This window comes from Pogona vitticeps, chromosome 5, assembly GCF_051106095.1.
Source record: "Pogona vitticeps strain Pit_001003342236 chromosome 5, PviZW2.1, whole genome shotgun sequence".
In the NCBI taxonomy this organism is placed as follows: domain Eukaryota; kingdom Metazoa; phylum Chordata; class Lepidosauria; order Squamata; family Agamidae; genus Pogona; species Pogona vitticeps.
The window spans coordinates 24,554,751-24,582,351 of NC_135787.1; the positions used below are offsets into that span (position 1 = coordinate 24,554,751).

Below are 27,601 nucleotides of genomic sequence, written 5' to 3' on the forward strand. Positions count from 1 at the left end.
AGAAACCAACATTTTAGGAAACAACAGCCTGAAAAAGATGTGTTTAAAAAAACATCTGTGTCGTGAGATATTCATATAATGTCTATTTAGAACCAAATAAATATATTCACCCTCAGTTTATTTATTTCTTATCTCATCTTTCACCATTATTTTGTGTGTTTTTATAACTCTGCTTCTTTGCCTACAAACTAGACTGAGCCCCATAGCTACCTCATCCCTGCCCACCAAGAGGAGGGCTATGCACTCCGCAAAGCGGACAAGTGCTCAAGAAGTGAGTACAGTGTTTGTGTTCAAGTATGTATGCTATAAACCCATGGTTTTCGGTATCTGCGGAGGGGCTTGGAACCAATCAGCTTTGGATATGAGGGTCCTATTGTATGTAAGGTTAACAGGAAATATGTTAGTAGTCTCTGTTGAAACTTATTTTGGCTTCAACATGCACAGTGTGGGTTTGCGTGCTCTGAGGCTTCCTTCACATTTTATAACCTTTTATTTGTAAGAGCTGTTGCTCCTAAATATGAATAAAACCCATTATGGGAGTTACCTCATTCAAAAAAAACAATCCCTAAATAAGCATCTTGATGTGTTTTTGATGCTGTTTTGCCAGAGATCATTAGTGCTTCCCATTGCACTATCCTGATTTTTTTTATTGGGTTGGATTGAAGAATACATTTTCCCCTAGGATGGCCCAATACATAGAGGGGAGCATATCTGCAAAGCTTCTTTTCATTCAGTATTTGCACAGTTCCTGCCTCTGTCCTTCTTACATGTGTACCTGAGGGCAATACAGATGCATACACTGATACAACACAATGTGTGTGGAATGGGTATCACCTTACTGTTCTTCCTGCTGTAATGGAACTGCTTTGACAAAAGTACTCTTCAGACTGTCATGCAAAGAGAGCCATGGGGTTATATGTACAGGCTCTGCTCTCTCCCCCCTCCCCCCAAGTATCTCTACTCCCACTGGAGAACTTTCTACTGAAGAACAGGAAAAAAAAGATTCTATGCAGATATTGTATAGCAGAACATGTTCCAAAACTTTCTTGTGATTACTTATAATTGAGAACTCTATAATGCAAAGTTTCCTGGCATAGGGAGCATCTGGTGCATTGAACTATAGATTATATACTGTGCTTCATTAGAGGAGGGAATGCTCTAACTGCTGAAAATATGTGATTATCACAGCAGGAACCTTTTGCATTTTGTGTAGTTTACAGATTGGCTTGCTGGTGATTAGTGATCAAGAGGTAGATGTCTGGCATATAGGTCTGCCTAAATCACAAGTGTAGGCCACTAAGATGATTTTAGCTTTAGTGGCAGGTTATCCATAACATACAGTTTGGTCTTAAGTGTGTTCTGCTTAGTGCAGTTCAGGAGTCATGATTTGTGCAAGGGAATCCTGGTTGACCACACTCATCAGAATCTTCCTTCAGACCTCCTTGCTGAGTTCGTGAAGACTGGCAGCAAAGAGGGTGAGAACAGCATGCACAGGGGCATGAGGTGTGGCGATGCCTCCCCCCTACAAAGCTTGTGCCTTCTCACATTTGTTTGAACACATACGAAGGGATATGATTAAGCCACAGTGGGGTATTTTTAATCAGCACTGATATAATTTAAGGTACCTTTTATTTCAGTGTGTTTTAGTTCTTCTCTCTGTATGCATGTTTAAGATGATTAGCTATGCTGAGATGCAAGTGTGACAGAAATAAAAATGATAAACAAATAAACAAAAACCAGTCACTTTTAGCATCTTTCTGCCTCCCAGTTCTCCTGAATGGGGCAATTGTGTTCTCCATATTAATGCCAATAGTTTATGTCTATGGCTATTTTCTTGGTTACACTGTGTTTTCTTTTTTTGCCATGAGCTAAACCAGCAAGCATTTTAAGACAAGTCTCTCTCTTTCTCCCTGCTTCTCTGACACAGACTGAATTGAGACTTTAGCACAAGCAGAATCCTTTGTGATTTCATTCCCCTTTGCCTGTTGAAATGAATGGATCTATTCACTGTAGTTAAAAGTACAGAGAAGGGGGTTATTAATTTCAAAATCTTGTGCAAAACAAATATCTATTGAATCCCCATTCTGTTCAGTCTGTTCATTTCCTGAGTGTTCATGGCATAAACCCTCACAAAGAGGGTGAATCCAGACCACACGGCTCTTCCAGGGATGTTTAAAGAAAGTAATTAGTCAACAACATAACCTTTTATCAAGACATTCCAACATCATCTCACAAAGTCCTCTTGTGTTTGAAGTGGCAAGCATTGCATAAGAGACTGTTATTTTTATTTGATTAAGAAAAAAGTCAATTAAAGAAATATTAAACTACAGCTATTTTAACCACTTATGATTAAAGTGACATCTAGGAAAAATTATAGAGATTCTCCTCCCTCTTTTTAAGGGTCTACAAGACTGTATTCCACTCCCTTTGAAACACCTATATTTCAGGTTGAGTTACTAAAGTTAAGAACAATTTAAACATTTAGGCATAAAGGCAATGGCATCAGTCCCTTTGCTTTTTAAAAAAATCTGCATTATGTTAGAAAATTTGCTATACTTGTAAAAAAAAAGCTGTTTCAGAATTGGGGTGCTCACCACCTCCCAAGGTGATTGGTTCCGTTATGATATTGCTCTAACAGTTAGGAAGTTTCTTTCTGATATTCATCAAAATCTGGTTTTCTGTAATTTGAGCCCATTATTATATGCCCTGCATTCTGGGATGATCGACAACAGATCCTGCCCTTCCTGTATGACTACCTTTCAAGTATTTGAAAAGTACTATCATATCTCCCCCCAGTTTTCTTTTCTCAAGGCTAAACATGTCCGGTTCTTTTAGTTTATAGTGCTTGGTTTCTAATCCTCTGATCATCCTTGTTGCCCTCCTCTGAACTTCCTCCAGTTTGTTGGCATTCTTCTTAAAGTGCTGTATTCAGAACTAGTACTGTCTTAGTACCGGAGTAGTACGAATAGAGGGGAACTAGTACTTCATGGGATTTGGAGACTATACTTCCATTAATGCAGCCTAAAATGGGACCTCCCTTTTTTGCAACCACATGACACTGTAGGTTTATATTCAGCTTGAGTTCTACAATAGTTCTAAGATCCTTCTCGCTCATAATATTATTGAGCCAAATAGGCCCCATCTTGTAACTGTGTGTTTGTTTTTCTCCTAGGTGCAAAACTTTGCACATATTCCTGTTGAACTTCATTCTGTTGTTTTCAGCCCAGTGCTGAAAGATTCTTTCTGATTTTGTTTCTGTCTTTCAGGGTATTAGCTATTCAATCCAATTTTGTGTCATCTACAGATCTGAAAAGCATTCCTTGATCACCCTCATCCAAGTCATTAACAAAAATTTTGAAGGGCACTGAGCCCAAGACTGAGCCTAACAGTACCCCACTTGTAATCATCTCTCAGTTTGAGAAGGAGCCATTGATAAGTACTCTCTGAGCACGATTCCGTAACCAACTGTGTATTTACCTGAAAGTTATTCTATCCAGACCACAATTAGTTAGCTGGCTGTTAAGAATATCATGGGGCATTTGGTCAAAGGCTTTGCTGAAATCAAGATATATTACGTCTACAGTAATTCCACCATCTATTAGGGAGATTACCTAATTAAAAAATGAGATAAGATTAGTCTGGCTGGATTTGTTCTTGGGTTCTAGCTATTACTCCATTGTTTTCCTGCAGAGTGACAGGCTTGTAATCTGCTCTTGAATTTTCCCTGGGATTGATATCAGGCTGACTGGTCTGTTCTCCTTTTTGCCTTTTTGAAGATAGGGACAATGTAAGCCCTCCTCCAGTCATATGGTACTTCACCCATCCTCCATGATTTCAAGAAAATAATAGGGGTTATAAGAGTTCTTCTGCGAGTTCCTTCAATACTCTTGATTGCAATTCATCCACCTCTGGAGATCTGAAGTCATTCAATTTAATATGGTATTCCATGACTATTTGTTTATCAATATCAACCTGTAATCCTGTCCTCTGTATTTGTACTTCACATTTGCCTGGAAGTGTGGGGGAATGCCCCTCCCCAAAGTTGCTAAACTGTTGGGTGATTCTACAGTAGTAAAGCAGACTCTCCTGGATGATGTCATATCTGCTTCTGAGAGGAGGTGTGGCTACCCATTCTTCACCCATTCTTCCTCTTTCTTATAGTGATAGGAAGCTATCTTCAAAGCCTTTATTTGGGCCAATCCTGATGCCATTATGTAATGTCCTATCTGAACTCTGTCAACTATCTGTGAGCTTGTAAGGTTAACAAAACACAGTCCTCCTGGGGGCAGGGAGTCTTATTCAAGGTCCTCTTCTACTAGTCACCCATCAGGAGTACTGCTGGCAGACATCCCTGTGTTTGTGGCTGACGTCTTTAACTTCAGGACTATTTGCTATCCTAATTATCTGGTGATCAGCTAGCCCATCAGTCTTCTCATTTCGTGACCCTACAGGAAGGTCATAGACTATCTTTTGGAGAAAGACTGGGCTAAAGAAGGACTTGAGCACTTCTGCCTTTTCCTTGACATTTATTATAATTTCCACATCCCTACTGAGTAGCTGAGCCACCATTTCTCTTCTCTGTCTTTTGCCAGGCTCAAAAATGATCACATATCTTTTCCTTCCTGCAAAATAATCAAGGCATTTTCCAACAGTTAAAATACATGTTTTACAAATCTAATTAATCTATAGTCAGTATGGATCATAGATCTGTAAAACCACACCACTATCCAAAAATCAGAGGAATAATCAATTAAAATAATGCCAACAAGTAATGGAAGTATTTAAAAATCAACCAACCACATCCTCTCAAGTGTCTGATAACTTTTTTCATACAGTTGTTCCTCAGCAGCCATCTAGCACTGTTTTGTATGGCCCCCACTCCCTAATTTGAACTTTAGCCTCTAACACCTGTCCCTGCTCACCAGAAACATCATGTCTGTAATAGAACATTACTCTTCGTCATCGTGGATTTCACCCCCTTTAATATGTAGCACTGCTTCATTCAACTCTATAGCACAACTGTCGAGTTCTTCCTCCATTCTAGTCTGTCATTCTTCCAGAGCTCATTTTATCTCATCTGCTACTCCCCACCATTTTCTCTAAACATCTCACAGTCTTACTAACATGAGAGTTCAGTGCTTCATGCGCCTCCTAGTAGATTTTCTCAATAATGTGGACTTTGCCATTAGGATTTTTCTTTTTCTTACCCCTTTTTAAAAGACAGGTGTCTTTATCTCCTATGGCAGCTTCAAACCAAAGAACATTTTTGTTACAGACACGAACTATTTCAAACTCCAATTCCTACTATAGTTTAGTATTCCAAAAAATGAGTGCAGACTTGGTTCCTAGAAAGGCATAAAATATGAAACAGAAAAGGCTGTGCTACTTGAAGAGCTTCCCAAATGGCTTTGAGTTTCACAAACATAAATTCCCATTTTGATATTCAACATGAATTCAGAATTTTAAAATTAATATGCATTGTTTACATTATTCTTTATTTACTGCCCAACTCAGAAAACCATATTCATAATACTTCAGAAGCATTCTACATCTCTTTTTTGGGTTTTAGCATTCCACTTGGGAATTGTGTTTTTTTGTTCTGTAAAGCTATTTCTGTTGCTGGCAGAAGGGGTAAGCTTGGTTTTGCTCTTGCATTGCTGTGTTGAATTTGTCATGCCTTAAATCTTTTGCCTGATTGACTTTGAGAAATGCCTGGTCTCTGTTGATTATTGACTTAAGATCAGTTGTGCTGTATCTAATTTGCTCTAGTCTAGTCCTTGATTTTGAGACTGGTTGATTAGAATAGCTCCATTTTCTTTGGCCTCAGATAAGCTCATTTGTGCTTCTGTGTCTTGCTCTTTGTTTGTATTCCTTATTCAAGTACTCATTACATGTTGCAAAGTCTGTCCAAGCTTCAACCATTTGCTTGGTACAAAAAATAACCTGTGGAAAAGTATCCGACCAACCTCCAGACAGTTGGAAATCTATGCAAGGTACTCTTGATGGGAGATTACGCTACTTGGCATTTGTCCTTAGTTTTAAGCTCTCACAGGAAATTTATTTCATATATCAATCAATCTAGGCAGACAAAATCAATATTTTTGTTGCTCTGCTTAAACTTACAGCGGTGTTTTTCAGTGTTGTATAGAAAAATAATCGTGAAGACTTTATAAATCATTTTAATCTCTGAGAGGGTATTCTGCTTTCCCAGGACAAAGAGAAAGTTAGGAACTGACTGACCTGGCTTAGAATTGATAGTACCTGTCATGAGTTATAAGTATGTCACACAAATTACAAAGGGTTGTAAGTGTGGAGTATGGAGGATTATTTCCATGACCAAGAGAGTTTGTATGTTATCAGCGCTACAGGAATAATATCATATAACCATTATTACTTTTATTCTAAGCTATGCAAAAGATAGCTTTATTATTACTACATCAAGCAACACTATAACTCTAAACTTGCTAAAAGGCAAGAACCAAGGGTTGTATTAGATCTTTAGATTTGTGATTGTTTTTGTATAAGAAATGTGAGGGAGGTATCATTATGCTGAGAAAATAATAAAGGGAACTTTTAAAAGACAATAATTAATTTGGGTTAGCCAGCTGATCATTGGCATTATTATTTCTGGGTTCGTAAAAGCCATCTGCTGAGGTCTAGATTGTTAATGTTTTCCCTTGATTATACCTATCTCCAGGGCATGGTGGTGCTGTGGGTTAAACCATAGAAGCCTCTGTGCTGCAAGATCAGAAGACCAGCAGTTGTAAGATCAAATCCACGCAATGGAGTGAGCTCCTGTTGCTTGTCCCACCTCCTGCCAACCTAGCAGTTCGAAAGCATGTAAATGTGAATAGATAAATAGGGACTACCATGGTGGGAAGCTAATAGCGTTCCATGTCTAGTCGTACTGGCCATGTGACCAAGGAAACTGTCTACGGACAAATGAGAGGCTTGGAGATGGAGATGAGCACCGTGCCCTAGAGGTGGACTGGACTAAATGTCAAGGGGAATCTTTTATACCTATCTCCAGAAAAATACAAGGAAATGCTCTGCAGTTCACTTTAGTGGCCAGTTCTGATATTGTACCTTGGCAATAGTTAACAAATACTTAATGAAAATGTAAAAGAAAAACAAAACCATACTTCCCTTGCCATTTAAAGTTGATAAAGAGAATGTCATAAAACTTGAACAATTCCTGACAAGATGTTCTTTGAAATTAAGTTTTGAAAGTAATTGGAACATATTCCTCACTACATGAAAAACTATAACAACTTGCAACATTACTTTTGAAATGCAATTTAGATTTGCCACATGACAACGGAAACTGTCTTTTTACAGCTTGAAAACGGGATGAGCACTGCGCCCCAGAGTCTGACATGACTGGACTAAAAATGTCAAGGGGAACCTTTACCTTTACCCCAAAGTAATGAGTTACAAGTCATTATGTTATATATAAGTAGTTACCTCCAAGCTCTATTAGGGTGGAATCTGTAAGTATTGCAACAAAGCTACTGGAGTCATAATTACCCAAAAAAGAAGGAAAAAAAGCATCAGTGATATACAGCTTCTTTTGCTTAACTGTGTAATAATACTTTCAAAAATACTCTAATTTTATTACCTCTTGATAATTTCATAACTATATGTCCTGGTTTGGGTAGATGATGGCTATTCTTTGGACAAGAGGTTTTTGTGAGACTTTTACATCAATGTTTCACATTACCATGAAATATTACTGTTTGATGTGAAGTTTGGAAGATTTCAACCTTCCTTTCCATCTGGTGCTGGAATTAATTCCACAGAAAAATACATTCACATGGAAGTTATTCAGAGGGTGATACGCTTGCCTGAGAGACCCATGGTCTGGTCTTTCAAGAAGATGTGGAGACAAAATATTATCTTGGTTTTTAACCACAAAAATATTTCTTTATGAAAACATCAGCTTTCATTTGGTAATTCAATCACCCCCAACCCCATCAATGTTTATAATATCGTTTTGAAACAAGTATAATCCAGAGGCAATTGGATTTCTCTGGTAGTGGCAGAAACACTGTGGTTAGTGCCAATTGGTTTTGAGCTGCTATTCTGTCATTTCCTACAGTCGTCTTTCCCAATGTTGAAAGCATCATGGGAAAATTATATTGAATGATCCAAGTCACTCATTCCAGGGACTCAGAGCAGAATACTAAGAAGTGTAGTCCGGACTGTCTAAAGTCATGCACACAACCAGGAAATAATCAGCAACAGTTGGTGGTCTGCACCTGCGCTATGGAAGGCCCTTCCTTACTTGGGAGATTCGTTATCCTTCTGTCAGCAGGCAAAAACGTTCCCTTTTAAGCATGCATTTGGCATTGAAATTTGGAAGTTTTATGGGATGATGGGCAGCAGTAATCATATTCTAATACTGATATGTGTTTTCACAATGTTTTGATATGTTTTAATTCTTATCTGCTTAATCATTTTTAAAAGATTTGTTTGTTATCATACCATGCTTTTTTGTTTTTTTTATGTTTGATAGTCTTTTTTAAGTAAATGTAAATGTATGTATGTATGTATGTATGTATGTATGTATGTATGTATGTATGTATGTATGTATGTATGTATGAATGAATGAATGAATGAATGAATGAATGAATGAATGAATGAATGAATGAATGGGCTACACAGCAGAAGAGTCCCTGGAGTAGAAAACTCTGGAAATGGATCACCATAAGTCAACATTGACTTGATGGCACACAATTATTATTTATTGGGGATAGCGAGAGCTGCTTGAGGGATTTTCTGCCTTCTGTGCCAAAATAACTTGGTTGGCTTTGTGTACAATGTGTCTTGAATATATGTGAGGTTCAGGCAACATCTATGACTGCACATCAGAGACTGCAATGTCTTCATTAGCCCTTTGTGGGAAGCTCTCCTTCATCTTTTCTGTCATTTAAACCACTAAAAGGATTTTAAATTTCTTCTCTCATGACAACTCAGTAGTGTGACATTCCTTGTTTAGTCCTTTCCACTATTTTGAAAGAATTATCAGATTTTGCATTGATGCTGTCATTATAAACTATGTTTTGCATCTGTCTGTTTTCTGCGTTAGTGGTATCTTTCCAGGTTGAAAATAATGTCTCAGCTGATGTCTCTTAATGTGTGAATTCATCGATCTTCTAACTCTCCTGGACTAGATTAACAGTGCTTCCAATAGGCGCTTGTCCCAAGGGATCAGATCAAACAACCTAAAAGATCTTAACTATAAAATGGTTGTAAGATTGGACATAGAAAAATGTGTCTTTTCTCACTCCTAAAAATGCCTGTATTTCAAATGCAGTGTTCAAGATTGAATGTTTTATGAAGGCATACAAAAGAAAAATGAAACAATATATACAAATACTGTCTTTTTATCAGTGACAGAAATTAGTAAATAAAGAGATCCAAAATTTTCAGAAGCAGAGTCCATCACCCTTTTTTCAGCTGCCATTTGCTGCTTATTATTAATGTTGCAGGGAATAAATCACATATGCTATGAGTATCTCCTTGTGTAGCTAATTGGCAGCATGCACAATGAAGAGAGTTTTCAGCAAGTTTGAATGAATCCCAAGATTTGCCAGATCATAAGGGGAAAGTCCCAGAAGACACTTGAAAAGCCCAGTGAAGTCTCAATGTACATAGTGGGTGTGGAAGCTGGTTAGCAGGAATGGAGCATCTTGGAAGAGGACATGACTGAACAGAAGGAGTGCACACCAAAGATCAAACTGGACTTGAAGGGGAGTGTGTATGATGATTTATTAACATGCTAAATGCAATATATGTAGGTGAGGAAAATCACAAATGATGAAAAACAGACCTCTTTCTTATATTTTAAGGAGCAATTTGTGGGGGACAAGGAATTTTGCTAAATATATTGTCTAGTTTGAATCTGAGAGAAAAACGTTAAGGGAGTGAGGAACTCCCAAACAGACTGATGAAAATGCTTAAAAAAAACAAACCCGGAATGTTTCCTACTTTCCAGCATCAGCTATCTCTGGAAGCTCAGCAGAGCTACTTGCTTTCAGATCAATAAACTATTATTTATCTACCTGGGATAAATCATGTGACACATTCCATTAACAGCAGAATCTTGGTCCAGGACCGTGTCTACTCAGAGGTAAGTCTCATGGAGTTCAATGCTGTTTTTCTCCTACATAAATGAGAGTCTAATCTATCTAATCTTTTTTAAAACTATCTAAATTAGCAGCCTGCTTCTCATATTAAATTTGATTTTTTTTTCATAAAGCTTAACAAATTTCATTAACCCAGAGGAACACCTTGATGCAATTACTGTGAGAAACCTCGAGATTATGAATGCATGAGAAACAAAGGAATTTTTTCCATGAACACACAAAAGGTTCTCAGGAGAGTATACATTACGGACATTTAGAGTGCGAGTAAAAATGTTCAAGAAACAAAATGAACTGTTTTGATCAGCTGTCTTTTTTGTTCTGATAAGAAAGAGGTGGGGGTAGGGTTCAGTTAAGATTGTTTTCCCCAAAGAAACAGCTAGTTTCTATTCTGCATAGACTCATTGGAAATGTTCTAACCAGATCTATTGCTTGCCCTTCTAAAGAGGATTCCCCCCGCTCCATTTTTAGAATTTGTAGTTTTTATCGGCTGTCAAGTTAACTCTGCCATCAAGTCACCTCTGATGGTGACCCTATGAATGAGTGACCTCCAAAATGTCCTGTCCTTAACAGCCCTGCTCGGTTCGTGCAGACTCAAGCCTGTGGTCTGTTTTAGGGAGTCAGCCCATCTCTTGGTCTTCCTCTTTTCCAGCTGCCTTCCATCTTTTCTAACATTATTGTCCTTTCCAGAGACTCCTGTCTTCTCATGTGCCCAAAGTAGAACAGCCTCAGTTTCTACATTTTTGCCAGTTCTGGTTTGATTTGTTCCAGGACCCATTTGTTTGTCTTTCTGGCAGTCCAGAGTATCCATAAAGCTCTCCTCCAGCACTGCATTTTTTGCTTGTCAGATTTCTTAACTGTACAGCTTTCACACCCATATATAACAACTATGAATGTAAGAGTGTGGATGATCTTGGTCATGTTCTCTAGCGAGATATCCTTACACTTGATGAAAACAGGTGCTCTCCTTTCTTGAAACAAATGAAAGAAACCAAAATGAGTAAGCAGGTTTCAGAGGGTCTGTGTTATGACTTATCATTAAAATATTTCTTTCTTTCTAGCTGCAAAGGATACCCTGTGTGGTACAGTGAACAGAGTAATGGACTAGGAATCTGGAGAACAGGGTTCAAATCCCTGCTTGTCTATGGAAACTGACTGGGAAAGTGGAACTGGCGAAACCAATCCGTAAGTATCTCACTTACTTTGAAAGCCCTATTAGGGTCACTATAAATCGTTTCCAACTTGATGGCACATAACAACAAACAGCTGCAAAGGCATTTTCAGTGAAAGAAATCCATGCATATTTGTCACACAAACACATAATGTTCTGGGGATTCCTTCAGAGCATTTCCATGCTTGTCACTTTCATGGCTGATCTAGGGTGACTTTTAACATGGAAGAGCAAAAAGGAACTAACTTGATTGAAATGGCACATTTCAAGATGTCATTAGATTGGGATTTTTTGGAATGGCTGTACTTCACCCATGTGGTTATCCTAGTGCATATGCATGACACTGCCATGAACCCTTAAATGCTATATTGAGTTTGGGTCACTGCACCCAAAAAAAAGTGTTTTTGAGTTGAAAATGTGCAGAAAAACAAAACTGGAATGATAAAGAGACTAGAGGAACTACCCTATCAGGTAAGGTTATAAAATTTGAGGCTACAAGAACAACACCTGGGATTGTTTACCTTAGAAAAATGCAAAGGGAATCCTGATAAATGTGCATATGCTAACTAGATAAGAAGAAAGTTTTCTCCCTCTGTCATAACGCTAGAACCCTGGATCATCTACAAAAGCTGACTGGTAGGACCCTCAGATTGAATAAAAAGAAGTACTTCTTCACAATGTGCATAATGTAGTGACGGCTGCTAATCTGGGTGTATTGGGAAAAAAAGATTGGAAATGTTCACGCAATAAGAGCAAACAAGGTGGCGCTAACAATGAGTACTAGGAGATAGATGTATATGTGTATGTATTACAATATATGTAAATTGACAGATTCTGCTGATGAGATTCCCAGTATGTATTTGCTTGGTCACTGTGAGTGGTCTATCGACTAGATAGGCGGGATATAAATAAAATAAAATAAAATAAAATAAAATAAAATAAATAAATAAACAAACAAACAAACAAACAAACAAACAAACAAACAAACAGAGTATACTGGATTAAGTAAACCCTTGATCTGGTCCACTGTGGCTTGTATGGTCAAGCCAAGCCAGAACAGGCCACAGGCCAGATAACAGAGGAGTATGTTCCCAGGGATGTTTATGGGAGAAAAACTTACCTATGAATTTGTCCTTGGGGCTATAGAATTAGCCTTCAGAACTAATGACCTTACATTTCTTTTAAGCCTTTTAAGGTCATGAGATACAAAGAAGAAGGAAGCTGCATGGAAGGAAGCAGGTTCACACACCTATGAAATTTGTGGTTTCTATGACAAATTCAGACACAATTCATGTAGCCTGATATAACAGCTGAGGCAAGCTGCTCTCAGCAGAGTTAGTGGAATGATGTGCCATTACTTCACTCTGAGTTTTCTTGCCATTTCTTCACTTCCTTGGCTGCTGCTTCTGGCACCGTGGAAACTGAAGACTTTTTGATATCCTATCATATATGTTGTAATCCTTGACCAGCCTTCCTCACCCAGGCACCCTCCAAGCATTTTGAGTTACAACTTCCATCATCCCTGACCATCAGCTGGCCTAGCTGGTACTGATGGAAGTAGCAACCGAAAACATCTGGAGATGACCTAGACTTTGCTAGACCAAGATATTGAAAAAGCATTTGAAATTATCTATTTGCTAAAAGGTGTTTTAATGTGCCCCATCTCAGCAGTAAAAAAAGAAGGGCAGGAAAGAACCAACCAAACTATTTTAACCAATCTAGCTAAAATAATGTAAACAATAAAAAAAAACCTTAGGAACAAATTTAAACAATTTGACCCAAACAAAATGGAACCCATAATCTGATGGATCAAAACCAAGGCAGGATTTCACCAGGCTTCAAATGCTTGAGGGAATAACCGGGTTTAAACTGACATTAAAACTGACATCAAATTAATTGTGATGTTGTTGCTAATCAGGACTTTTAGAGGATGGCACTCTACAGTTGAGCGCCACAGCAGAGAAAGCTCTCTCCTATGTCTCCTTGTGATGTACTGTTCCCAGTGGCAGCGCTCAGAGGAGGTCCCCCTCATTCACATATCTTAAGCAAATACATAGGAAGAAGTGCTTCCTCAAACATCTGGCTCCTGATCCATTTAGAGGTGTGCTTCCCAACCATGGGTGACTCAGATGTTCTTGGACTACTAGAAATCCTGGCCAGCACAGCTAATGATGAAACCTTCCGGAAGTTTTATTCAAGGACATCTTGGGACCCGAGGTTGGGAACCATTGATTTAGAGCTCTCAAAGTCATCATCAGCATCTTGAGCTTGGAGCAGAAGAGTATTGACAACAATTGTCTTTGCTACAAAAACAGAATCTCATGGTTCCTATATTTTGCTTATGCCAATGTTCTAGCTGTTGCACATTATAACAGCCTTTGTAAGGTGCTGTTGCACATTATGGCAGCCTCAGTCTTTCTCATCGGCAACTTGAAGCTCACCTGAATTCACAGTAACAAACGGGCACTGTTGCTATTACAAACATACAATCAAAAGGTCTGTATATGCTGTGGGCTTTGGTTTGACCCTGTCTTACTATGTGGTCCTAAAACCTTTTTACCTTTTTTTTAAAATGTGATTTACCTATAGAATGCTTTGAAGATAGGACTTGAGGTGAACTGTGAAATACAGCCAGGTATTCATTTGGTCTTAATTTTATCATAGATGGCCTGTATTCAAAATTTGCTTTGAGTAGGAAGAAAAAAACAGTTATTTTGAATCTGTGGATAGCATTTGAGTCAAGCCATGGCAATTAGTATTTTTAGACCTTGGTGTTGATGCTCTTCTCTAGTGATAGCTCATTTAAAATGCTAACCCTGTAATTTATTAGCAATATTTAATACCTCAGTGACCATAAAACCTTAGCTTTTTTATTGCCACTGATTAACATACCTTTGATGCTCTGCCCAGCATTACACAATCCAAAACAAATTACTTTCAGGAAGCTGAATATTATATAAATACAGGAAAGCAATAAATAATGCATAGGCGAACATTTTTTCGGTGCGTTCTAACACGCCACCATCGCTCTTCATATGGCTTCGACTTCTGAGGCAGCAGTCCCTCCGGTCCTCTGGGGAAACTTTTAACCTTGGAGTGTGCTTCACACTGCAGTTGTGGCAGCGGCAGCTGCTGACAGGCTTCTTTTCCACAACTGAGGTTTTGTCAACTGCCAAGATGGTCCCCCACCACATCCCCAAGATCTCTATCGGAAGACGGCTGAAGTTGCCTCGTCAAAATGCCTTCAGTTACAGTCTTCTCTCTTGCTAATGGGCCCCAGATGTATAAGACATAGAAACGTTCATTCATTTTTCAGTAGGTGTTTCTCCCTGTCACTCCCCCTTCAGCCCCCTCAGCTCTTGGCAAGAGGTTAAAAAGGAACCGGGAGCTGAGAGGGAACTTTATAACGTACCAAAAAAAATGCAGCAAAATATAATTGTGATGAGATGATGATCCAGACTTGACTGTTGTGGAAAATAACTGGCTTTGGATGGATTCAGAAAAACATAAACTTCTTTGGGCCTCAGTAACGTTTTCCAAAAGGGCCTTTGGGTTGAAGCAGCTCACTTTCCAATGGGATTGACTCATTGTTTTTGTTTTTGTTCTGTTTTGGCACCGATTCATCTAAGTTTCTTCTCCCTTTTCCTGTTTAAACCAAGGAATAAAGTCAATGCCTGTTACATTGCCCAGTCTTATGCATATCTATCCTCAAATGAGTACACATGGTAGAATTGGCATTTAGTTATAGAATCTGGAAAAGCTGTCTGTTTCAGTGACAACACCCAGGATCCTCCATTTAATGGAGGCTAAATTGACTATGTTGTGCCTGTCTTTTGTATGAATGATACCAGATATGTTTCTGTTTTTAAATGACTGTTTTTCTTCTTCTATTCATCCATATATATGGATATATATTGATCCCATTGCTCTCAGTGAAATTTTGTGATAAAGGTTACACATGTATGTGAGGGAAATGTGAATTAACTTGCATTTGCTTGCTGTGAAGTCACATGGTGTGTTTTTTTGGTTCACTTCAATATAAGTGGCCACACAGACAGAGAGGGGAAATCCTTCTACTTGCGCTTCCATTTGAAGCATCTGTAGGTGGAGCAATTCAAAGGAACTGTCTTAAGAAAGCTCTCCATCCTCAAGGACTATTTCCTTGTCTTGCCCGCTGGATAGCTAGTTAAGTTGCAAAAGATAAATAAACAAACAGGGGATCTGTTTATTTATTTATCTTAACAGGAAATTTATCTTAACAGGAAATAAATTTATTTATTTATCTTAACAGGAAATAAACAGAAAAACTGTTAAAAAAAGAAAACGTGTCATGGGAAAGAGGCTTTGTGGAGAGTGGTGGGTGCTGGCGCTGCTTGTGCATGTGTTTATGAATGCATGCACATGTTCTGCTTTTTCTTTGTGAGGCAGGAGGAAAGGGGAAAGGTGCTTTGACAGAAAAAAGTAAGAGCCACCAGTGGCAAAGAAAAAAACTGCATCAGGAGCAAAAATGGCCGAACCATTTTGAATTGGCCTTTGTGTCATTTGTGATTAGTCTTTTTTTAAAAAAAAAATAAAATTAACCCATTACATATCCAGAGCAAATGCTGTGGTATCTGACTGTGTAGTTTCAGCATAAATCTTATTTAATAGCAAGTGTGACCTTCTGTCAATTTATCTTATTTGAATCTATGTCTGGCTCAAGTCACATGGGTTGCATTACTGGGTTCTCTTCCCACACCTCCAACTTCTCTTTGTACTCACCCATGGTGTTTAAGGTTCATATTTGAAGTCTACCCATAGCACCCAAGACTAATTTTGACCACTGCATGAAATACTAATCTCTCTTTCTATATTTGTATCAGAGCATTGCACAATTTATAATTATGGATGTATATGAAATATAAATAAAATTAAAAACAAATGAAAATCTTCAGATGATTGGACTATTTTTGACCATAACTGGGCTACTTCAATAACATCATCTTAGTCATTTGCTAGATCTTGTTTTGTACACGTGATGGGGTATAAATTGCATGCACATAAGTGCTGCATTGATTGAATTTCTGCACAGTCACAGAAAATTTATCATGTATCCAAGCAGTTCCATTTTATGTTATTATTCTTTGATCTTCTTATGACAATCTAAACGAAGTCTGAGTGTTTGCTATCAGATAGCTGTTCCTGCCATATGAAAGACTATCGAACAGTACTATTGTTTGACTGATCGTTGGACTTAAATCACATCTTTCTCCAATTACGGGCTCAGGATAGCTTGCAACAAATTAACAGAAAAGAACAGAGATAGAAATATACACAAATGATAATATTAAAAGACAACTGGATCGAAAGATCATATCTCAATGGTCAATTGACACAAGCCTGACTGTATAAAAAAGTCTTTGCAATGTAACTACATTTTTTAGCTAATTTTATTATTATGGAATGTGGCCTCACTAATGATGAATAAGTAATATTGTATAGGTGAAGTACTGGCTCATGTCCCCCCCCCCCAGTGCTCCCTGTGTTGTGAGAGACATAGGTGCTGAGGGAACAGTGAGCTGGATGGAAGAAGGCTGGTTTTTATACCACAGATCAGCGGTCTACAGCATTTGTCTGTTTAAAAACTATCTAAAAGCAACTATTTCAGTTACTTCTGAGAAAGCAGAGTTACTTTTTTAAAATTACAAGGTAATTACAACAAATTATTTAGTGAAGGGGTTCTTGGAATACCACCACAATTACCCAATTTAACAAAAACTTCCAAAGTTCTGTTACAAGCTCTGATGCCCAAGTTCAAGAGTGCTTTGGAGTTCCAAAATTCTGGACCACAGGCCACCTGTGCTCAAGTGCAGAAAGTCATTAAACTGTTCTCACCTGTGTTTACAGGAATGTTGTTGACAGGGTCTTTGCCATTCTCCATTCCATTAATCAGATGGGAAGCTGCTGAGGTGAGTCAGATATTAACCAGGTGCTGTTCTTTCATCCATACTGGATAACCTTTGTGTGAGGATACAAAGCGTGGGAGTCATGAGCCTGAGCAAAATACAGACAAAAGAATAAACATAGCCATTGATTCTGCTTGTATTAATATGCCATTTCATTAGGAATAAAGGTTGCTTCACAGCAATAAATAGAATAGCCATGAGAAGCCCTTGAATGATATATATGAATTTAAGGTGTTCACCAAATCCTCCACTACCCATTTTCTCTCATGCTCATCAGACTCTACTGATGATACGCCTATTTATCTGGTCTTTAAATTAATCAAACACTTCAGATCTCCTCCAGGCAATCTGAACTCATGCTAGTGGATTGTACTGTTGTCTAGACAATATTTGCATAGTTAGGATTTGTACTGGTAGGAGGAATCTTCTGAATAACCTAATTTGCTTTGCTTCTCTAGACATTAATCTCTTGAAAAAAGGTGACCACATCACAGAGTTTTACATATGTGCAGAAGAGGAAAGAGTGTATTCTCAAGCAAACAGAGCAATAAACAACGATTCTTACCTTGTAGACTTCTAGACTGATAACAGAAATTATTCACAACCTGATAGTCTGATTCCTTTACCAAGCAACCATCGGCACTTTGTCCCTTATCTATACCCTCACCTGGTCACAGGATCATGTATAAATATGACAGTCACATAGTCTCACTGTAATGTTTGAATAAGTCAACTTGATCCATGAAAGCTCACACTGAAACATAGCAGTTAGCCTTTAAGGTGTTGTAATGCTCTTGTCTCTTGCTTTTGTTTATTTTGATGTATTTGTTTATCAAATGTGCATAGAACAATACAGTTACTGCTTCAAAATCTAAAACAGTGCATGAGACCATGAAGACAGCCAGTGCTGTGTAGTGGTTAGAGGGTTATCAAAATCCCATTGTGCTGTGAAACTCATTACCAGAATTCTTGTGATAGCAAATTATAACAAAAGATATTTATTTGGACAACAAGTTTTTGAAGCCCTTTTTGATGGGTGCAAAACAAGGCAGTAATTAGAAATATACAAGAATGGGAAAGAAGATAAATCAAGCACTAGCCTTATCTAAAGTACATCCATTGAAATGAGTAAGACTAACCTGAGCCCTGGTGATTTCAACAGGTCTGTTCTAGGTAGGACTGATTAATGCTGGATATTTCAAAGGGCTTTTGGTTTTGGAAAACAAACACATTTCTTGTTTCAACTGCTTTTGAATTTGCCCTGCAAAAATAACCTGCCCTCTCTGTTTTGTCCACACACATTCATAGAAGCCTGCACATACATAAGCAAACACAGAGAGAAATACACTTCTCTCTCTCTCTCTTTTCCCACTTGCCCTCACCATTCCTACATGTCTGAGAACTGGTGCACAGCTCAAAAGGCCACCTTGTGTGACAAGTGTGTTGTCATGCAATACTTAAGCAAAAATAGCGTAAGTTAAAAGGATATCAGCGTCTCATATGAATTAACATCCTAAGTGCAAGTTTTAATACAGACACGGATAAGAAGATTTTCCTGACTTAAATATCTTATAAGTGTACTTACTCTCCGTTCTGCTGCTCATTTTGAAGCAGTTTCTTAGCAATATGCTTGCATCAAAAATTGTGGTCTGCGGTACTAAAAGTGTAGAGACATGTGATTAAAAGATGGTAATAAAACAGGAACGTTATTATTATTATTATATATCAAGTGATGATGTCATGATAGTTTGATTTCCTTTGATCTGCATTTTGGGTGTATGTTTGCTTAAGAGTTCCCCTTCTTGGTGTTTATTTTTGGCTCTTTTCTTCCCAAAGCATTCACAATTATCTTCAGAACAAACTTGTGAGGTAGATCAGGCTGGGAAATGAGCAGTCTGTATGATCAATGTGTGCTATGGGAGAAAAGGCTTCTGGTGGCTCCCATATCCCAAAGGCCTCCATGTTTTGTGCATAAGAGAGTCTACATGATGGCATGCAACACATGTGTATGCTCCCCTTGCATGACATGAACTTTGAAAAAATATGGGAAATATATAAATGCCTTATAAATATAAGAAAGCCCCATCCCACTATTGCGTTTTTCTTCCCCTCTCTTTCCTCAGTTGGAAGCAGTCAGTTGTTTGTTTGTTGTTGGTCTGTTCAGTTAGTTGCTAAGTATGTATGCAGGAAAAAAAGCATTCTGTAATTTCAAGCAACTGTAAGTAATGTTTTTATTTGTTCTTCTACCAATGGCTCAGAGTGAGTTACTGAGACTTTAAGTGCCAGTTAATGAGAAAGGGGTGAACTATCTGGGGAAATTCTGGCTGTTCTCCTTTGCGGATCTCTGTACCTTTACTGCATAATAAAAAGGAAGGTTGCCATAAATTCAAAACTTTGTAATAGTTCCTACCCTTTACATCCTGATTGTATGCAAATAGAGGCCATAGTCTTTGGAGAATAGCCTAAGGAACATCCGGTGAATTCCATGGCTAAACAAAGGCTAGTGTGCAGTGTCAACAATCAAGTTATGCTTTCATACATGTTAATCAAAAGGCTTTTTTCATAACTATTCTGTAAAATATGGCATGGTAGCAAATGGGCAACAATTAACCAGTGATGTTTTTGAAACAAAATCTCAGATGGGCATATATTTTAGTAGTTGCACAGGGGAGAAGTTTGTTGTCTTTTTTACTTTTTCCCATCATAGCGTTGCATGAATAGGAAAGCTTTTCACACAAAGCCTGTCTTTTTCTATGTAATATTATTACGGGAACAGGTCAAGAACAACAAATGTCTCTCTTTCTTCTGTGTACCTACTAAAGGTAACAGGATGCCCAATAGACACTAACTGTGTTGATCTTCATTGTGCAGTCCATGCTTTTGTCCAATTGCCCAGTGTATGGATGATGATGCTCTGACTGGGTGATAGAGTGGATTAGCAACAGTCCTGAAGTTACGTGGGTGAATGAGTCCTAAATGGGTTGTACTGACCTCACTTTCAAGCACAGTTAAGCCAAACTGCTGCGAAGAAAAGGTTTGCAATTAGCCAGGCTTCTTCCATTTGCATCTGGACAAATGTTGAGTGTAAGCCTGCCCGTACTGAAAACTGTCATTTACTGTCTGAACTTGCCTAGCAGATGTTTTTTTGGAGATGCCCCAAAACCATGGTTGCCTTATTTGTTTCTGCTTGTTAGGTTTCATGATTGATAAGTGGTGATCTGAACACGTTAAACAGAAACACATTTCTCCCTTTTATGTATATATTTTGAACTTGATAACCAAAGTAGCTTCTTATCCCTTATAAGGACTTTGCTCATTTATAGCCCAGACTCTGGTAGAATGATCAGTTTGTTGTGAAAAAATATAGTTTTTCCCACTCCTCATGACACTGAATTTCAGGAGACTGAAAAATACAAGTGAATTTTTTTTCATGCATTTTGTAGTGCAATATATTTACAAAAAATGTGCAAGACTTTTTGTGCGTTTTGTCCTAGGTAGAGCGTGAGCAATGGAGCTTGGGTTCAGATCAACACCAGATCTTTGGAGTTTTTGGGATTATAATTCCCAGAATTCTCACCAGCATGGTCACTGGTGTCGGGGTACAGAGAGTAGTAATCCAAACAAGAAGGCAAACTAATAAGACAAAAAACACATTTTCTTTTTCCAAGATCTGCCTGCAACATATATTGTTTGTTAGGGTTTAGTCCTGTAACATGTAAAGTGATATAGAAAAAATAACTGAGATTGTTTACAGTGAGGGACAGCAGCTGTGCTGTGTATGCAGAAGGCCTGAAGATGATAGTATTACTATTTATTATTGGTTCAATGTATATCTATTTATTCAGCTTATATCCCACCTATTTCCCATGAATCAAAATGTTTATGACTGCAACTCTCCTTATGTCAAGCTATGATCTAGTACAAGGTAACAGTTCACACACTGAAAACTAACAATGTTGAGCCAGCATGTTCCAGCCATTTTGCCTGAACTCACCCACCAACCCACCCACTATTCTACTCTATGTGAAGACAGAGCTTGTGTATTATTTTCCTGTGTTCTCTAAGCTAGCCTGATGCCTTCAGATACTGCCTCATCTCCAATGCTGAGATGAGAATGAGCTGCTTATCAGCAGGCTTTTGCATGCAGAACAAGAAGCAGAGCCATCTTGGCCTTCCTATTTGGCAGCAGATATCTTGGCAGGCCTGTACATATAGACAATAAAACTAAATAAATGACATATCAGATTCAGAATAAAAGCCATTTTCAAGTTCATTCCAATTCAATTCATGCATGTCTGAGGCAAGGGGAGTTTTCTTCAAGACACAAGGTGTGACGTCCATACTAGATTCAGTTCAGGAATCTGTTATTTTATAAATGGAGCACTTGGTATACAGCTCAGGAACACTGTGCCTGTAAAGCAACAGGGAACTGCATTTTAAACTGTGCTTGTGGTGGATCATTACTTGTAGAGAGTGGTCATCAGGCTCATTAACTGTGCAAACAAGCTTCTGTTCTAATTTAACAGTTGGTGGGCCATACTGAGGTGCTTTATGACAGCCTTGCTTGTGCCAAGTGAGTCAGCCAACATATTTGCCTTAAGCAAGAATCACAACAGGAAGAGGAAATAAAGGTCTCTTCCAAACTAGGTATTGTGTCTTCAGTGTGTTTTGGCCTAATTCCACCAATAACCTTCTTCTTTGGCATGTCTTGATCCAGTTAATACATGCATTACTGAAATCAGCACAATGCCCCAATTTCTAGCACATCATGGATGGAAGCATATCCCTCATGCTCATCACTGGTATTGCAATTGCCTCCTGGAGCACTGATCTTCAACAGAGAAGTTGACACAAAATGCACATTTGACTTAAAATGGATTAAATCTTAGAACAGATGAATTTCTTTTTATACAAATTTATTTTAACTCAGGTTTGTTCATGTTTTTCATATCCGGGATGGAAATAAATAGATAACTAAAAAGAATAAAAATAATAATTTGGGATTAACCAAATCTGATAGATTACTCTATCCAGACTCAGGGCTTTAGAAGATTGGCTCTTAAAAGTCTTGGTTTATATAGGAGTGTATTCCATAGGAGTGTATTCAGCCAATATAGAGTGCTGAATGTCTTTTCTTCTTCTTCTATGAGGCTCCTCATTTTTAATAACTGCTTGGGAGACTGACACAATGGGGTCCTTGACATGCTGATAACACATGCTACTACTGAACTGGAGCAGTGCAAAAGGGATGCATGTGTTTTCTGTCAGTTTGGTTTTGAACGATTTGCCAAAATTGGCAAATTTCTTCAAATAGATTGAAAAAATATTCAAATGTAAGAGAAAATGAATTTGGTACATTTTATGTCCCCTGCATCCCTCGTCACATCACAATGATCTCTTGGAGAGAGGGAGGGAAGGAAGGAAGGAAGGAAGGAAGGAAGGAAGGAAGGAAGGAAGGAAGGAAGGAAGGAAGGAAGGAAGGAAGGAAGGAAGGAAGGAAGGAAGGAAGGAAGGAAGGAAGGAAGGAAGGAAGGAAGGAAGGAAGGAAGGAAGGAAGGAAATCAGAAATCAGTGACAATTAGGGTTGCCAGGTCTTGTCCATTTCAAAGATCAAGGAATTGCAATGGAGCATTTTCTAGGTCTCCAGCGATGGAAGCAAATCTGAGGGTGAACATGTCTTGATTTCTGTGCATGGAGTGGTTTTAAAGTTTGACACCCATCTCCATCATCTACAGCAACACCAGAGCTCGCTAGCACAGTATGAGGGTGTTTTTATTGAACTATCCTTCCTTTACTCTCAGCCCTTACTTTTCTTGCGTCTGTGACATCACAAGGACCGCTCCCTTCTGGTTTCAGCTCTTAGCCTTGTAATCCCAGAGAATGAGATGCTGCTGATGTGGCAATCCTGAAGTGGACACAGTACTATTAAGGAAAAGGATGTGCAAGATTTAAAACAACACAACACAAAACAAAAAGGACGGTGTTGCGTGGAATAGGATAGAATTAGAGGAGTATGAGGTTGCGTTGAAGATGGATTGTGGATTTACAAAAGATGAACAGGATTGACCCTGAACCTATGCCTGTTTGTTTTACATGTTGTGCTGAAATCAGCAAGATATGGGAGACAGTTAAAGGAAAGAGCTACAGTTATTTATACTTGCATCTGTACAGTAATTTTTCTGTAGTTTGAAGAGCAAGAGGAAAACCTTTCAGAAAAGTCTGCCAAAAAAAGAAGCTCCTAAATTTTGAAGTGGAATTTGCCTCAAACTGATTCCTAACTCTATCAAATTAAAGTTTATAGCAATTATAAAATAAAGATATTTTCATTAATACACAGCATTCTCTTTATGAGTAGCCTGAAGGACAGAGGTTTTCCATAGGAATTCCTTTTTAGTGTTCTCAAGTTACTCACATATGGTGATACGTAATCAGAAAATTATCTTGGATTAAATATAAAAGAGATTTTCAACAGCTGGATTCGGGACAAAATAACATAGTTTAAGAATTTTATTGCTTACTTACAAGTTTAAGAAAAGTTCATTACTCTTCTAAAGAAGACACTGTTTGATACATTATCGGGTGCTTTATGGTATTGCTATGAAGTTCCCTTTCTTAGCCCCAGGGAGATTCTCACATTGAAAGACGCTTCTGTGCAGTAATCACCACAACAGATCAGCTCCTCTGTGCAGAATGGGTTGCTGGAGGAAGAATAAACTTGCATGGCTAATCAATATAATCAGCACCCCTAGCCTGCCTGGCTGAAGACACTCTGGTTCCTGAGTCAGAGCAGCAAATGGCAGCCTCTTCGTCATCTAACTTGTGGTGTACAGTATCCAAAGCCAACCCGGTTTTGTATCCAAAGTCAGCTATGGCTGTAGCTCAGTACAGTACTAAGGCACCAGCTTTGCCTGAAGGCAGTCCCTTGTTCAATCCGCAACATCTCCAAGTAAGGCTGGGGGGGGGGGGGACTTTGCCTGAAACATTGGAAAGCTTCTGCCAACCAGTGCGAACAACAATACTGGGCTGGATAGATTATAGGCCTTATTTAGGGCACGTCCAGATGGGAGAAGTTGGAGCAGTCTGCAGTTTGCACCTGAAAGGATCTTATATTTAGTACAATCTATTTTATCTCTCACTTAAGTGAGCCTTCTGTTCACACGGATTGATGTTTTTTCTCCCATGAAAAGCCTTTGGATCACCTCAGTTTGCCCCCCTTTCATTTAATGACAATCCCTTCTCTGCCTTTTCCCATGACCATCTTTCCTTTATTTTTCCTTTGTTAAATGGCATACATAATACTGTTCCAGTGTATCTTGTTTATCTATAATAGTGGTGCATCAATAAGAAAATATAGTTTTAAAATTTAGAATGGTAGAGTAGAGGAGGCTGTCTGTCATCTCTTTCAATTGCCACAGGGTGGTCACCTCAGATAACACCACCCACAGCTCTATTTTGGTGCGGACTAACTATCAACACAGGCTACAGAATGGGATAATTACCACATTGTGGAAAAAAAAACTGTAGTCCTAGTCCTATGCCAAAAAAGTGGTGGGGCAGCTCTAAAAAGGGACAGGATGGATCATTCCAAATCAAAACATGTGTGGACAGTGTAAACCAAACAGCACCAAAAGCAATGCAAATAGCAAACTATTCTACGAGAGCAGATGTGTCCTTCGTAGATAAGGCAGCTTCTTATGCTTCTAAGTTATTTTAGCACATAAAATAGGAAATCCCACAAGTATTTGTCCCCATCCCTGGCAGTAAAAATGCAATAATTATAAAGAAAATAAAATTTCTTTGCCCATTCCTGACACTCAGAATCTGCTGCCTGAGGAAACTGCCTCAGTCAGCTTGACATTAGGGGCAGGCCTGCCTGATAAAGCTGCTCACTAGTGCTGGATCCCAGCATCGTGTTTTCCCCTTTAGATGCAAGCATTGTGTTTTTCTTTGCTTTCCTGCAGCAGACATGCAGCTTTGTGAGATAAAACAGCAACATTCTTAGCAGAGAGAAGGGGAAAATCATTGTGCTCAGCAGCATATGACACAGGCTTCCCTGTCCAAAGAGAATTTTTGATCAGAGTCAGAAGCATCCATAATCTTGCTGCCAGAGAAAGATTAAAGGAAAAAATTCAACCTCCAGAAGATGTTGAGGTGGTACACCTTCCAAGCATGGAGCACAATCTACTCACATCCTGAAATTCAGTAAAAACCTGGGTGAGGCACAGCATCTTTTCAATATTTTCTAAAGTGCCTGAGTAGGTAAGATGGGCAACCTGCATTCTGGAAATTCCCTAAAATAATTTTGGAATTATGCTAGAATTGGAAGGAATGTAACCCACTTTCTTAGGAAGCAGCAATATTGCTACCAGCAAAACGATGAAGAATCTTATCACATGCTAAAGACTGACTGGTTTTATTTAGCATCACCTGTTAGAGCAGTTGTTTCCAACCTTAGGTTTCCAGATGTTTTCAGACTACAATTCCCAGAAATCCTGATCAAACACAGCAAGTAGTGAAGGCTTCTGGGAGTTTTAGTCCAAGAAAATCTGGGGACTCAAGGTTGGGAACCACTGTATTAAAGGCTATGGTCGCTGGATAACTCAGTGAAAGGAAGCATATGGTTTTGAAGTCAGGAATTAATTTCCTTACCCTTTCCTGTAGGAGAAGAACCAGCCTGTGTAGTCCTGGGCAACTGACACAGTCCCAGAGCACTTCATGGTCCCTAGAAGTCCCAGCTGACTTGATGATGAAATATTATTGTCCAATATGAGAATTATCACATTATCGGTCATTAAGGTTAATAAGGGTAACGGCTACTGATGAGGCTGTCTCCATGCTGGAACTTCTCCAATCCCTTTATATATTTCTCTACTCCCAATGTTTGCAAAGAAATTCCATCTACAGAGACTCCCTTCATGCATCTGATGAAGTAGATGAAAACTAAAACCTTTTAGTCTTAAAGATGCTGCAAACCTGTTCACACGGGTCACCAAAGTCACTTGCCCATATGCCAGTGTGGATCTGTGAACACACCTTGTGGGTAAAATCCCCACATAGTTCCCCCCCCCAGAGGAAAGCTTCACAAGAAAATGCTCGTTGCACTCTCTCATCCAGTGAATCCTCTTAATGTCCAGTGCTGTATTGTTTACCGCAAAGCACTGCTACTTTCATCTTTTCAGAGGACGTAATAAAGCCATTAAAATTGTTATTGGCGCAGAGGATGAGGCTTGATTAAATCTTGGCAAACAATACTCCCAAATGCTGTTCCTTTGCTCCTCCCGCCCCCAATCTCCAAACCAGAGCAATATTAAATCACCAAAGCCACAAGAAGAAACTCAAATTACTTAAGTAAGACGGTACTTTCCATTTCAGCTTACCCCAGGCAAATTAAGCAGGCCCCCTTGAAACAGTGACAAGAAGAGTTATAGGAGCTTAAGAGCACCAGACACCAATTACATTTTGAGAACTAAATGCCATAATTAACAAGACATATACTTTAATCTAAAGCAACTCAAATATGTGGCTGGATAAAGAAAAAAGGTATAGATAAACTCTGTAATTATAATAAATCAGTGCACAGGGGAAATGTATACCTTTGAGGGATATTTCTTTATTCCTCAATTAACTTTCAGATGCCTCACTAAGCATTCATCCTTCCGCCATCTGTATATGCTGCAGTCACACTACCTTCCTTTTATGCTCTTTTTGTCCATTTTTCCCATGGGGGGGCTCCCTATGAAGGACCCCCACTTTGGGGACTGGGCCATGGATCTTAAGAATTAAATAATAGTGTTATAACTGCAGAGCTGGAAGGGATCCTATAGATCATCAAGTCCAGCCCCTGTCAAGGAGGCACATTAGGGAATCAACCCCTCAACTCCAAGCTTCTGGCTCCGCAGCCAGATACCTAAACCACTGAGCTATCCACCAGTTTCACTGATCATGCCACTTGGTTAGCAGGAGGACTGAATTCCTACAAACATTTTTAGCAAGGGAGAATAAGAGAAATAATATGTTCCACTAAACAAACTGCCACCACAGTAGGAGAGTGAAAGCTGATTCCTAAGACAACAAAAGCAGTGCACAGCATGGGCTGAGTCAGAGCTGAAGAAAGACTACAGGTTCCAGAATCTTCCAGACAGGATACCACACTGGCTGATGAATTTAGGGAGTTGTAGCCTCGAGAAGTAAAGAACAGATTTAAGGAACTAGATTTGGTGGACAGAGTGCCTGAAGAACTTTGGATAGAGGCTCGTAACATTGTCCAGGAGGCAGCAACGAAAACCATCCCAAAGAAAAGGAAATGCAAGAAAGCAAAGTGGCTGTCCAACGAGGCCTTA

The 27,601-nt window shown here is 38.8% G+C and overlaps 1 long non-coding RNA gene across 1 annotated transcript; it reads right to left on the reverse strand.

Moving 5' to 3' along the window:
- Positions 1-5,191: 5,191 nt before the first annotated feature.
- LOC140707788 (uncharacterized) lies at positions 5,192-23,338 on the reverse strand. The gene is made up of 4 exons (XR_012087970.2): positions 23,070-23,338; positions 18,847-18,918; positions 17,191-17,349; positions 5,192-14,961 (listed from the first exon to the last, which is right to left on the reverse strand). It is a non-coding gene; the product is annotated as an uncharacterized LOC140707788 (long non-coding RNA).
- Between the last annotated feature and the right edge of the window lie 4,263 nt (positions 23,339-27,601).